General features: G+C 44.6%; 1 pseudogene; it reads right to left on the bottom strand.

Annotated features, from left to right (window-relative positions):
* Positions 1-5,956: 5,956 nt before the first annotated feature.
* LOC103628416 (uncharacterized) lies at positions 5,957-7,199 on the bottom strand (annotated as a pseudogene).
* Positions 7,200-12,808: the final 5,609 nt, after the last annotated feature.

Below are 12,808 nucleotides of genomic sequence, written 5' to 3'. Positions count from 1 at the left end.
GAAGGACTTTAACGTTTAACATTTTTCTTGTGTTGCCTTGTTCTTAACTCATAGCATTTGAGAACAAGTCCCCAACAATATAATTCCCCTTATATTATGACATATGGTCTTGTTCTTGCTTCCATTCTTTTGTTATAAACCTCATCATCCGAGAGACAGTTACCTTGGAGGAAAGATATAATCTCTGTCCTCCAATCTTCACTATGGACAGGAGATATTGTGAGCACTGCTCTTTCGAGGAGTTCCACCGAAGGTGCTCTTATTGTCTCAAAAAATACTTCCGAAGGTAGAGGAAGCCCATGTGCCGCTGACTTGGCTAGCAGGTCAGCATGCCATTTTCCCCTCTTGGAATATTCTTAACAGAAAATCCTTCGAAAGAAGCTTCAAGCCTTTGAACTGTGTCCAGGTATTTCTCAAGCATCGAATCTCTTGCCTTGCAACTCTTGTCAACATGACCAGAAATAACTTGAGAGTCGATTTTAAGGACTACCCTTCTTATTCCCATTGCCTTTAACTTTCGAAGCCCCAAAAGTAAAGCTTCGTATTCATCAATATTATTTGTACAGCTAAAATCAAGCCTTGCTGCATAGCATGTTCTGACTTTGGAAGGTGCAACTAGGACAGTAGCCACACCTGCACCGAAGGTTCCCCAGGAACCATCGCAGAACACTGTCCAAGCTTCAGCATCTTTATTTGCTTCTTCTTCCTGAGCCCCTAGCGTCCAATCAACAATGAAGTCTGCTTAAGCCTGGGACTGAATTTAGGATCTATGCACATAGTCAATGCTGAATTCGTTAAGCTCCGCAGCCCACTTTCCAATCCTTCCAGTAGCTTCTCTGTTCCTCATAATATCCTTCAGAGGTCGTGATGAAGGAACAATTATATGGTATGCTTGAAAATAATGCCGAAGCTTCCTGGAGGCCATTAACACAGCATACAACACCTTCTCCAACTCTATATAGTTTTTCTTTGATAAACTTAGAACTTCGGAGACAAAGTATACTGGGGCTTGCTTTTTAATTTGTCCTTCAAGCTTCTCCTGTACAAGCGCCACACTCACTGCAGAGTGCGAAGCTGCCACATACAATAGTAATGGAGCCCTTGGCGCAGGTGGAGTTAATGTTGTTAGATCAATCAAGTATTGCTTCAGCTCTTTGAAGGCTTTTTGTTGAGCTGGGCCCCATTGAAAAACTTTGGCTGACTTTAGTATTTCAAAGAATAGCAAGTTTCTTTCTGCTGATCTAGATATGAATCTATTCAATGATGCCAGTCTTCCTGTCAGCCGTTGGGCCCCCTTCTTTGTGCTTGGCGGCTCCATCCGAAGGATAGCTTCGATCTTGCTTGGGTTAGCTTCAACCCCCTTCGTTGAAACTAGACAGCCAAGGAACTTACCCTTCTTCACTCCAAAGACACATTTTTCTGGATTTAATTTCAGGCTAGCTTGCCTGAAATTAGCAAATGTTTCCTGCAGATCAGTAATGTGATTTTCTTGCTTTGTGCTTTTTACTATGATATCATCAACGTATGTTAGCACATTTATGCCTATCTGGGAATGAAGGACCTTGGCTGTCATTCTGCTGAAGCTTCCTCCAGCATTCTTGAGCCCCTCAAGCATCCGAAGATAGCAATAGGTGCCACTGGGAGTTATGAAGCTAGTCTTCGGCTCATCCTCCTTCTTCATCCATATTTGATGATATCCTGAGTAGCAATCCAGCAGACTTATAAGCTCTAAAGAAGCTGCTGCATCTACAAGAGAGTCTATTCTTAGTAATGGAAATTCGTCCTTTGGATAGGCCTTGTTAAGATTTGTGAAGTCAATACACATTCTCCATTTGCCATTAGCCTTCTTCACCATAACAGTATTGGCTAGCCACTCTGGATATTTTACCTCTCTGATGTCACCAGCACTGAGAAGCCTTTTTACTTCATTCCAAGCACCTTCGGCTTTATCATCAGACATTTTCCGAAGCCTTTGCTTTCTTGGCCTAAAGGATGGGTCGACATTGAGTGAATGTTCAATAACGTCTCTATTGACACCACAGAGATCATTGGCCGACCAATCAAAAACATCTTTGTTGTCGAATAAAAACCTTATCAAAGTTTTCTCCTGCTCTTCAGATAGTGGAGACCCCAGCAGTACCTTCTGCTCTGCTATGTCTTCACATAGAAGCATGGGCTTCAGCTGATCAGCTGAAGCAGCCTTCTCTCTTCTGTACTTGTACTGTTCATAAGCTTCGGCTCCATCTATATTATGGATTGCTTTTGAGTATGTCCAGTTACCTTCGGCTTTTCTAGCGGCTTCCTGACTCTAATGAACAGCAATGGGCCCTTCTTCCGAAGGTATCTTCATGCATAGATATGCTGGATGAAGTATTGCTTCGAAAGCATTAAGTGTCCCATGACCAATGATTGCATTGTAGGGGTATTCCATATCAACAATGTCAAACACAACCTGTTCAGTCCTTGTATTGTGGACGAAGCCGAAGGTCACTGGCATCGTGATTTTGCCGAGTGCTACAATCTGCCTTACACCAAAGCCACAAAGAGGGTGTGTAGCATCATGAATCTTGTCCTCTGGCTCTTGCATCTGTCTGAAGGCCTTAGCAAATATGATATCCGCTGCACTGCCTGTATCAACCAGAACATTGTGGACCAGAAATCCTTTGATGACACAAGATATGACCATAACATCATTGTGAGGGTAATCCTTGAGCTGAAGGTCCTCCTGGGAGAAGGTGATTGGGATGTGAGACCATTTTGACTTGATGAAGGGTCCCTGCACCCCAACATGCTGCACCCTTCTCTATGCTTCCTTCTTCTGCTTCTTATTAACCAGCTCTGAACTTGAGCCGCCTGTTATCGGCAGCACCAGCTTCATAGCCGAAGGTGCTACGACTTGATTGTTGAATGAAGCCATTAGCTCAAAAGTGGAAATGAGTTCACCGGAGGTGGGCGCCAATGTTGGGGACTTGTTATCAAATGCTATGAGTTAAGAACAAGGCAACACAAAATGTTAAATGTTAATGTCCTTCGTCCTTCGAAGCATTATTTCCCTTAGAATATAACGATCTTCGGACGAAGGTTATGAAGGACATACCTTCATAACTTTGACATGTATAAACAAAGGATGAAGCTTATGAAACATAGGAAAACAACATAAACAATTATATGACATTTTAATATAAATATTTATTATTAAATAATCATAAGAACATAAGAATAATATCAAATTACATTTGTACCTTGAGCTTGACAGAAGGCAAAGGTAAAAGTAAGATGCGAAAGCATGAATAGTACGAGGGTACTGTTCACCTATTTATAGGCACAGGGCGTAGCCTGTGTAAATTTACATTCATGTCCTCTACAAATGATTACAATCATAACACAGGTTAATATGGGCCGATTGGTCATTTCATCTTTAAGTCGGTGCATCTGGAAATACGCTACGAAGCTCCCTGATTGGTAGCTTCGGCATTGTTCCTGCTCTGGCCTTCCGAAGGTGTTTATTCTCACAGGACCTTCGGCGATGAAGCAAACCCCCAACAACCAGCTTTCGGATTCATGATTGAAAGGGACAAATCGGGACATTTTAAAATCATCGCCGATGTTGATTTTTGAAATCAAATCGGACACAGAGGTATTAAGCCGAGTCGGATAATAATTAATTAGCGGACGACATACTGAGTATTCCGTTTGAGAGTACGGACTCGAATAAAATAGTCAGATATAGACCAAGGTTCGAGGAATTGGATTCGGACACAGCTCGACTAGCAACTGTCGAGCGTTTGATTAAATGGGCTTTAGACGAGATTTATAAATCGAGATTGATCATCGAGTTTGCATCCGTGTCGAGAAATAAAAGTTTTAACAGGCTCCAAATTCGGCCTTCTGTGAGACCGAATAACTCCGAATTCGGTAAAATTTGAATGAATAATCTGGATAATCAGAGACATACGCGAGCGAGAAATAGAATTTTTCACTGAGCATCCAAGATTAGGATAATTCTTCCAACATAACACGGAATAGACACATGGGGTATCATAGCCTTCCCCCCCTTAAAAGAATCTCGTCCCGAGATTCGAATGAGGATCTTTAAGGGTGGAGAAGCATGTAACTCTCAGGCTGGAGATAGATGCAAATTTAGGAGATGGGATCTGACAAGATATTGAAGGTAGATTTGGGTAGAATATCGCGGCATGTTGAGACAAAATGCAGCGATCACTTTGAGATAATATCCACAAAAGATAGCACATCATTATAGTCTCGTAATGGACCACGACTATTAACTGTGATACCAGCGCGTGCCGAGGAGCTCAACCATGTGTGCACCATAGTAGGCTCTCGGTTTTGTCGCGGCACCATCAGTCGTTAGTCATGACACCATTACCAAACATAACCAATGAAAAATTTACGTGGCATAAATAGATGGAGCCCATGAGGGTATGGCTCAGAAAATAAGAATAAGATCATGACAGGAGTTGAAGCATAGATTTTTGGCAAGAAGAGCAACGCATGAGAATCTTCTTCAACTCCATATACTCTTTTATGATCATCACGGAGATTAACAAGTTAGAGATTTACACGAGATTTGATATGAGAAGGAGGCAACCATGAGATCAAGATTGATGAGCTTTTAGGGACATGAGAGAACCAAAGACAACAGAAAATCCATTGAACCCAATGGATACACCATTTAAAGATAAGGTTGACAAAAACGACGTCATGATGCCTAGAGAAAGAGCATCGGAAAGACTAGAAATGAGAGATTAGATTGATCGACATCCGATACTTGAGAATGGGTTATAGCAGATAACCAGATAATAGGGCAGAATCATTAAAGGACCCAGAGATTTGGATGATAAGGTCACAACATGATTCGCAAGGAAACTGATTACTAGATCCAGGCGATAGGAGAGGTAGGTAAACAGGGTCTGCTAGCATGATCAACATAAATGCTATGAAGTTGTAGGGGCAAGGATTTATGGAAAGAAACATGGCCTTGATAGGGTTTGCGCAACTAGACACCAACAATTTTTTTTTGACACAACAAGTGCACAAGGAAGCTTTAGTCGATTTAGGGGTCATGTTATGGGTGTCTATAAGTTGTGTGGGTGTTATTCAAGGGTAAAACACACAAGGGTTAGAAAACACCAACACCATCATGTGATTAGATTTTTTTAAGGGTTTCACTTGCGAAACTTAGGGTTGTTTGGGGGGTCTTTTTCATGAGTAGAACAGACAACATTTTTTTTATTGGCAAAAAGGGTTGAACAATTTCAATACCACCTAGACATCAAGGCAAGAGAAAACACATAACACAACCTAGCGAAGTTATCAAAACAACTAAGGATAAGACTTTTTTGCAGTTCATAAAATAGCAGTACAACACATTATTCACAATTTCTTATTATTGAAATAAAGGTGAGAGAAGCATGTTGATACACAAGAGACAATTATAATGCGACAATCATGATGCATGCTCATTCTAGTCGTCTTCTCAGACCTAACTAATTTTCTAGGTGCTTGCAACAACATCCTTACTAATAGTAGTAGTAATAGCCTTTATAGCCTATATAAATAGCCACCTAGCTACCCATCTATTTTCTAAGGTGTCACGTCCTAGGTCTATCCTTATCGTCCTGACAATCTAACCAACATTGGTTTCTAAGCAGGTTTTACTTTTGAAAAGTTGGTATTCATGACTTATTCATTCCTCTGTGGTGGTATTCGCTCTGATACCAGATGTGGCGGAACCGCCCGAATTATTCTAACTTAAGTGCCTAAGTTCCGCCTTAGAGGCTAGACCACACTTAAATAGGAATAAACCGTCAGTCCCTCATATCTAATCCGATAAAGCCACTTAACCAGGATCGAATACCACTAGCGCACTCGAAGGTGAGGCACAGAGAAATACAATAAAGCATAATCCCACAATTTTAAGGAGTGTCATTAGTGATTACATTATCGAAGTTTCAGAAATAATAACCATAAATTTTAATGCAGCGGAAATAACTAACGGAGAAAACCGAGTAACATGGCGAAGCCTGGCCACGCTACTCCTCCTAGTCCTCTCCTGCGAAAGCAATAATCCTCTCGACCGTCTATCCTGGTGGCAGGGATGAAGGCCAAGTCACACCATCAACCAAATCAAGGAGGTACCTGCAAAAATTATGCCACAAGCAAGGCCGAGTATACTAATACTCGGCTAGACTTACCCGGTGTGAGGAGTCTACTTCTCTACCTCTAGACATGCAGCTGTTTGGATGAGGGGTTTGGTTTGCCAAAAGCACTAGCTGAGTCTAAAATCAAGTTTTAGCTTTTCAAGTTTTAGTATGATCCTTTTTAAACTAGATGAGTACCTAGCTATTCATACATGGTATCAAACATTTTTATCAATCAACATCTTTTTGCCAGTCACCTCCTTTCCACTTATTACTCAATGCAGTACAATGGATCAAGCAGTCTCATTAGGTGCGAGAAGCAGACGATTCGAATCGAGTTTTTAAACCTTGCAAGGTAAACATAAACACACGACGTGGCGAGGCACTCCGTCCCCACACATATCAACCGTCCCCATCGATTCCCCATCAATAGAACAGGGCTCACTGCCTTGGCGTACAATGCCTCACTGACCCCGACTGCCGTCGTGCAGTGACCGCAATTGTACCCACCATAACCGGAATGGGAGACTACGTCTCAGGTCACGTGAGGGACAAAGTCTGCTACCAGGTTCACTCAGGTACTCGGCTTACTGATTTACCATATTTCTCGGCATGTGCTTAGTACGTTCAAATGCTTGACACAGGTATCCGCACGTTAATCCTTATTCCAATTTTGTCTCGTAGACCACGCATCCCCATGGATCCGTGTCCACAGACTATCATCATTCTATTATAAAAAATGGATATAACCAATTCCTGACCTCGTGCGAGTGCTAGAAAAATCACTCGACTTCGATCGAGATCCCTAATTAGCAAAGCAGCTACTCGACCTAGCATACTAGTATCCATCTCAAAGGGGATCCTGAGTTCATGCAACTAGGGTTTCAATCAACTCCTACACTTAAGTGCACAGTACAAGCCTACAAACATTAAGTGCAGTAAAATAGCATATATATAATGGTTATGCATAAAACCAGGGCTTGCCTTCAATTTAACACTTAGATAGTGTTTGCTGGGGGATACTCGCTTGGCGAGCATCCACTGGTTAAGTCCATCATTCTTCAGGTCGTCCACCAACTGCATCTTGTGGTTGGCACCACATCACTTGCACGATCATCATCTCTCGGTCCTAAATGGGATGCAAGATGCATATGTATGAATATAATGAAAGTAGCACAAAAGTAGCGTAAGATATACAAAGACACAGTGGCGAACTAAACATTAATTAGTAAAACACTGCAACGACTATACGCAGGCGCTAGCTAGTCGTACGTTATCGGCGTTCATCATTAACACCATTAAAAAGGCGACGACATTTTAGATACTTATGCAACACAATACTACATCACAATTAACTAGATAAAGAAACATATAAAAACATGACACATATATTATCTAAGCTTAGCCATTACCAGTCTATGTTCGTTAAGTGCTAACTAAGCATTTTTAGCCAAAAGGGTGAACTCACCCATCCAGTGGACACTTGCAGATTTTTGGACAGCAATATAGCAGTTACTTGTTTTAATCATAACTTTTCAAATATTAATCCAAAAATAGCAAACTAGGACTTTCTGGAAAGTTTAAAAAGTGATCTACAACTTTGATATTTTCATCACAACATGATTCAATACTTAGCAAGCTCAAAAAGTGCTAACACATCAGCTCTATCCAGATTTGGACAGATTCAGACTTGCAACTTCAAAAATTCACAACTAAAGATTCAGACATCCAAACAAATTGATCCTAGACTTTATGGAAAGGTAATGAAATTTTCTACATATCATTTATAAACATCTCAAGGTGATTCAATATTTAACTAAGGATAAAATACACTAGAAGACTTTGCTGTCTAGAACTGAACAGATTCAGTCTTCACATTTTTAAACAACCATAACTTAATCTTCAGATCACCAAAAAGAGTGATCCAAGACTTTTTGGAAAGCTCCCCAAACGTACTACACAACTTCTATACTCACCAAGAAGTGATTCAATGTTTAACTAAATCAAACAACACAGTTTTCGAAATCTGTTCTGACAGTGGACAGAACACAGCAACCAGTTTGTAAAATTTATAACTCTTAAACCGTCAGGCCTATAGTTATGAAATTTTAACACAAGCAAGATAAGAAAAGCTTCTAAAACTTTCTTATAACGACGATGAACAGATTATAACATTAACTGAAGCAAACAATTCATTCTCTGAAATCTGTACAGATATTGGACAGATCCGGTTACTGAATTTGCAAAAAGCACAACTTCTGAACGATCAGACTTATGGCTGTCAAATTTTAACGCAAGTAAGATAATAGAGTTATCTATAACTTTCTTTTGACCACTAATAACTGATTTCAACATTAACTTAAGCAACTATTGCAATTTCTGAAATCTGTTCAGAAATTCAACAGATTCAGGTGCTGGGCGTGTGAAAAGCACAACCTCTAAACGATCAGGTTTATGGCTGTCAAATTTTAGTACAAGCAAGATAATAAGGTTATCTACAACTCTTCTATATGACTTTTCTACAGAAAACATGATTTAGTTCATGAAACAACACAAGAAAATCACTACGTGCAGTACAAAACAACAATTAATAAATTTCAGCTCCTATACAATTCAAGAGTTGTCGCGTTCTAGAGACTTGAATTATTCTAACACTTTACCATTTGATAGAGTTAAGACAATCGAATGAGGACCACAAGTCGATTTACAATTTATTTACTACAACATTTTTATAAACACTCATATTCACAAGTATTTTCGCACACCGACCAACTCATACGAATCGTAAACCACTAATCTTCAAATTGCAATCACCATGCATTTACTTTCCAAACCGTGAACACATACATGTTTATCATATGAACAGAACATTTCAATAATTATTCTCAAGCAACTAACTTCATTAAACAACTAGTATCACGATCCTACTTGATTTACTTGAAGTGTCTACTCGAAATCGTGAGCACAATCATACACTATATGCGAAGCATAATTTAACGAACGCATAATGCGCATCGACCCGACTCGACTTATAACTATAGAGAAAGTGATGACTACTTTGGCTTGTCACCACCTCTCTAATTAAGCCAAAATGATTTCTACTTGTATCGACCGAACATTCGTGTCGAGCACACCTTATATTACCTTGTCTCGCATACAACCATGTTGTGACGTGTACTCGAGACACTTCCATTCAATTCAACGCAATCACTACTACAACGCATCCTGACACACATAATCATCCACCGACTCGCCCTTCACATAAATGAGACAGACATTTTTAATTCTCTTCACCACACCAGACAAGCACAACTCGACTGCCCCCCCCCAATTTTTCCTACGCAACCATGCCACCTTTTTGTCATGCGTTCTTCTGTCATGAAAACTACGCTCCACACATTTTCATATCCATGCACATAATTACAAACGCATCCTAGACATCGATCTCCTCCTTAAAATTAAATCGAGAGACATGCACATATGTACATACACGATACCAACCAATTTTTACAAGTAGAACAAACCACAAGGAAAATAACCTGAGCGAAATGGGACTAGTCACAGGGGGCTGTCCACATGGCTCGACATTTCGCTGAACGGACCAGCGCAAAGCGCGACATCGACCACTAGCTGCGAAAACACACAGATTTGTTGGCGGTAGTTCATCGAACATCACACACATCGGAAAATAAACATTGAGGACAGGGGGGTTTCTCACCATGGGTTTCGACGACGTCGCGGATGGGGTTGCGCAGCGAGCATGAGAGCGATGTCACGCGACGAGGGGAGTGGAGAACGAACGGGAGGGCTGCTGCGCTGCCAGGAGAGGGAATTAGGGGCGCTGTCCTTGGGATGGAGAAGAGCTCCTGCGCGTCGGGGGGAGGCTGCTCGCCATGGACGATGGTGGGCTCGCTGTGGCTGCTGTTTTGCGGGGAAGAGGGGAGGAGAAGGGGCCTGGGCGGCATTGCTCCTGCTGCTGTCCATGGAAGAAAAAAATGCAGGGCGCAGGGGACAGCAGGGGTGCTTCGGCGTGCTAGAGTAGAGGGGCGCCCTGCGTAGAGGAGGGGAAGTCGGCTTGCTGGCTTGAGGAAGAAGAAGGGAAGGAGGGGTGCTGGTTTGAGGGAGCAGGAAGGGTGCCAAGCCAGAGAATGGAAGGGGTCCGGCCAGGGCGACGACGTCTCACCTGCTCGAGCTGGGGGCCGATTGGGGAAGTCCGGCTACTGCTGCACGAGGGGCTTGGGGAAGGGAGATGCTGCTGGAATTTCTGGGCGCCATGGAGGAACGAAGCTCGGTCGTGCATGCGGACAAGGCGTCATGGCTGCTGGAGGCGCTTGCTCCAAGGGAGCTCGGCCAGCGTCCAAGCAGGGAGGTGGAGGCCCGCGCCCATGGAAGAAGAAGAGGGCCTGCTCGGCCATGGGAGAAGGGGTGTCCGCGCCTTGGACAACAGAAAGAAGGAAGGGCGTCGTGCAGAGGAAAGGGATGAGGTGCGCCATGGAGAGAGGAGCCAAGCTCCATGCTTGCTGCCATGGAGTAGGGATGAAGAATGGGGCGCCCTGCTGCTGCGCGTGGGAGAAGAAGACACGGAGGAAAGGTTGTGGCGGCTGAAAAAATGGAGGGGTGGGAATGGAAAATAGCCAAATGCATGGGGAGAGGGATCCTATTTATATAAGAAGCCCTAGGGTTAGGGTTTCTTAGTGGGCCAAATGGGCTGGGCTTGGCCTAGCCCAAAACACGTAATCAGGATGCGCTAAATATTTTTCGGAATAAAAATGCTCCCGCGGAATTTGTCTGTACGCAAAACAGAGTGAACTAGAGTTTGGACGAACGGACGATTAACTCGACCAAGATTTTGATTTGACTTCACTCAGCAATAGTTCCCCATGCATGATTCGAAAATAAATTGTCTTGGGATACGACCAGCTTTCGGATTCATGATTGAAAGAGACAAATCACGACATTTTAAAATCATCGTCGATGTTGATTTTTGAAATCAGATCGGACACAGAGGTATTAAGCCGAGTCGGATAATGTCGGCGTTTCGACCCTGGTGGGTCCCTAGACCGACGAGTAAATTTGTCGCTGCGTGTCCCAGCCCAGATGGGTTGGCGCGAGATGGAACACAAGGGGGAAAACGCGGCTCGTGTTATCCCGCGCCAGGGGGTGTGCTCGTAGTAGGGGTTACAAGCGTTCGCGAGAGAGAGAGAGAGTGAGCCTGTTCGTTAGCTCATTCTCCCACGCGACCCTCTCACATGAAGGCCCTGGACCTCCCTTTTATAGATGCAAAGAGAGGGTCCAGGTGAACAATGGGGGGTGTAGCTAGGCGCTAACGTGTCTGGCAGGGAAGTGCCTGAGCCCTGTGTACATGCCAACGTGGCTGTCGGAGAAGTGCTTGAGCCCTGCGTAGGCAATAACATGGCCGTCGGAGAAGTGCTTGAGCCCTGTAGAAGTACAGCCGTTGGTGCTGCTGGGATCTTGCTGACGTCTCCTTGCTTCCGTAGGGGGCTGAGAACCACCGTCGTAATGGACGCACGCGGGGAGCCATCATTACTTGTTACCGGGGCGAGCCAGATGGGACGCCGATCTTGTTCCCCCGTAGCCTGAGCTTGCTAGGGGTAGGGTAATGATGTATCCCCCGTGGCACGGTCGGTCTGAGCCCAAGGTCGGGCGAGGCGGAAACTTCTCCTGAGGCCGAGACCGGGGTCGGGCGAGGATGCGATTCCTCCCGAGGCCGAGGTTGAGGCTGAGCCCTGAGATCGGGCGAGGCGGAGACCACCTTCCGAGGCCGAGGTTGAGGCCGAGCCCTGGGGTCGGGCGAGGCGGAGACCTCCTCCCGAGGCCAAGGCCTAAGGTCGGGCGAGGTAGAGCTTCCTGTTGCGCCTGAGGCTGAACTTGGCTGTTGTCAGCCTCACCCTGGTTATTGCCGGAGCGGAGCGAGCGGCGCTGTTTTCCTGTCAGGTCGGTCAGTGAAAGGGTGAAGTGACTGCGGTCACTTCGACCTTGCCGACTGAGGCACGTGTGTCAGGATAAGGTGTCAGGCGATCCTCGCATTGAATGCGCCTGCGATACGGTCGGTTGGAGAGGCGATTTGGCCAAGGTTGCTTCTCGATGAAGCCTGCCCGAGCTAGGCCTCGGGCGTGCCAAGGGTGCGCCCACTGCCTGAGGAGGCCCTCGGGCGAGACGTAACTTCGTCCGGGACTACAGTTCCTGCCCGAGGCTGGGCTTGGGCGAGGCGAGATCGCGCCCCTTGGGTAGACGAAGCCTTGACCTGAACCACGCCCATCAGTCTTTGCAGTTTGCGCTGATGGTGGTTACCAGCCGTGTTTAGGAGTGTTGGGGGTACCCCTAATTACGGTACTCGACAGTAGCCCCCGAGCCTCAAAGGGAGTGTTGGTACTCACTTGGAGGCTTTGCTGCACTTTTTTGCGAGGGTACCGGCCTTTCTCGGTTACACTTTGTTTCGGTGGGTGCGCGCGAGTGCACCCGCCGGGTGTAGCCCCTGAAGCCTCAGAGGAGTGGTTTGACTCCTCTGAGGTCTTAATGCTTTTCGTGATGCTTTGGCCGGCCTTGTCGCTCCCTCATGCGGCCTGGTCGTAGCCCAGGTGCATGGTCAGGTTCCGAGTTTTTAGGCTGGTCTGTTGACGCTGTCA

This window comes from Zea mays, chromosome 5 (genome assembly GCF_902167145.1).
Source record: "Zea mays cultivar B73 chromosome 5, Zm-B73-REFERENCE-NAM-5.0, whole genome shotgun sequence".
Taxonomy (NCBI): domain Eukaryota; kingdom Viridiplantae; phylum Streptophyta; class Magnoliopsida; order Poales; family Poaceae; genus Zea; species Zea mays.
Note: the sequence above shows the minus strand (reverse complement) of the source record. Positions and strands in the feature narration are given on the sequence as shown.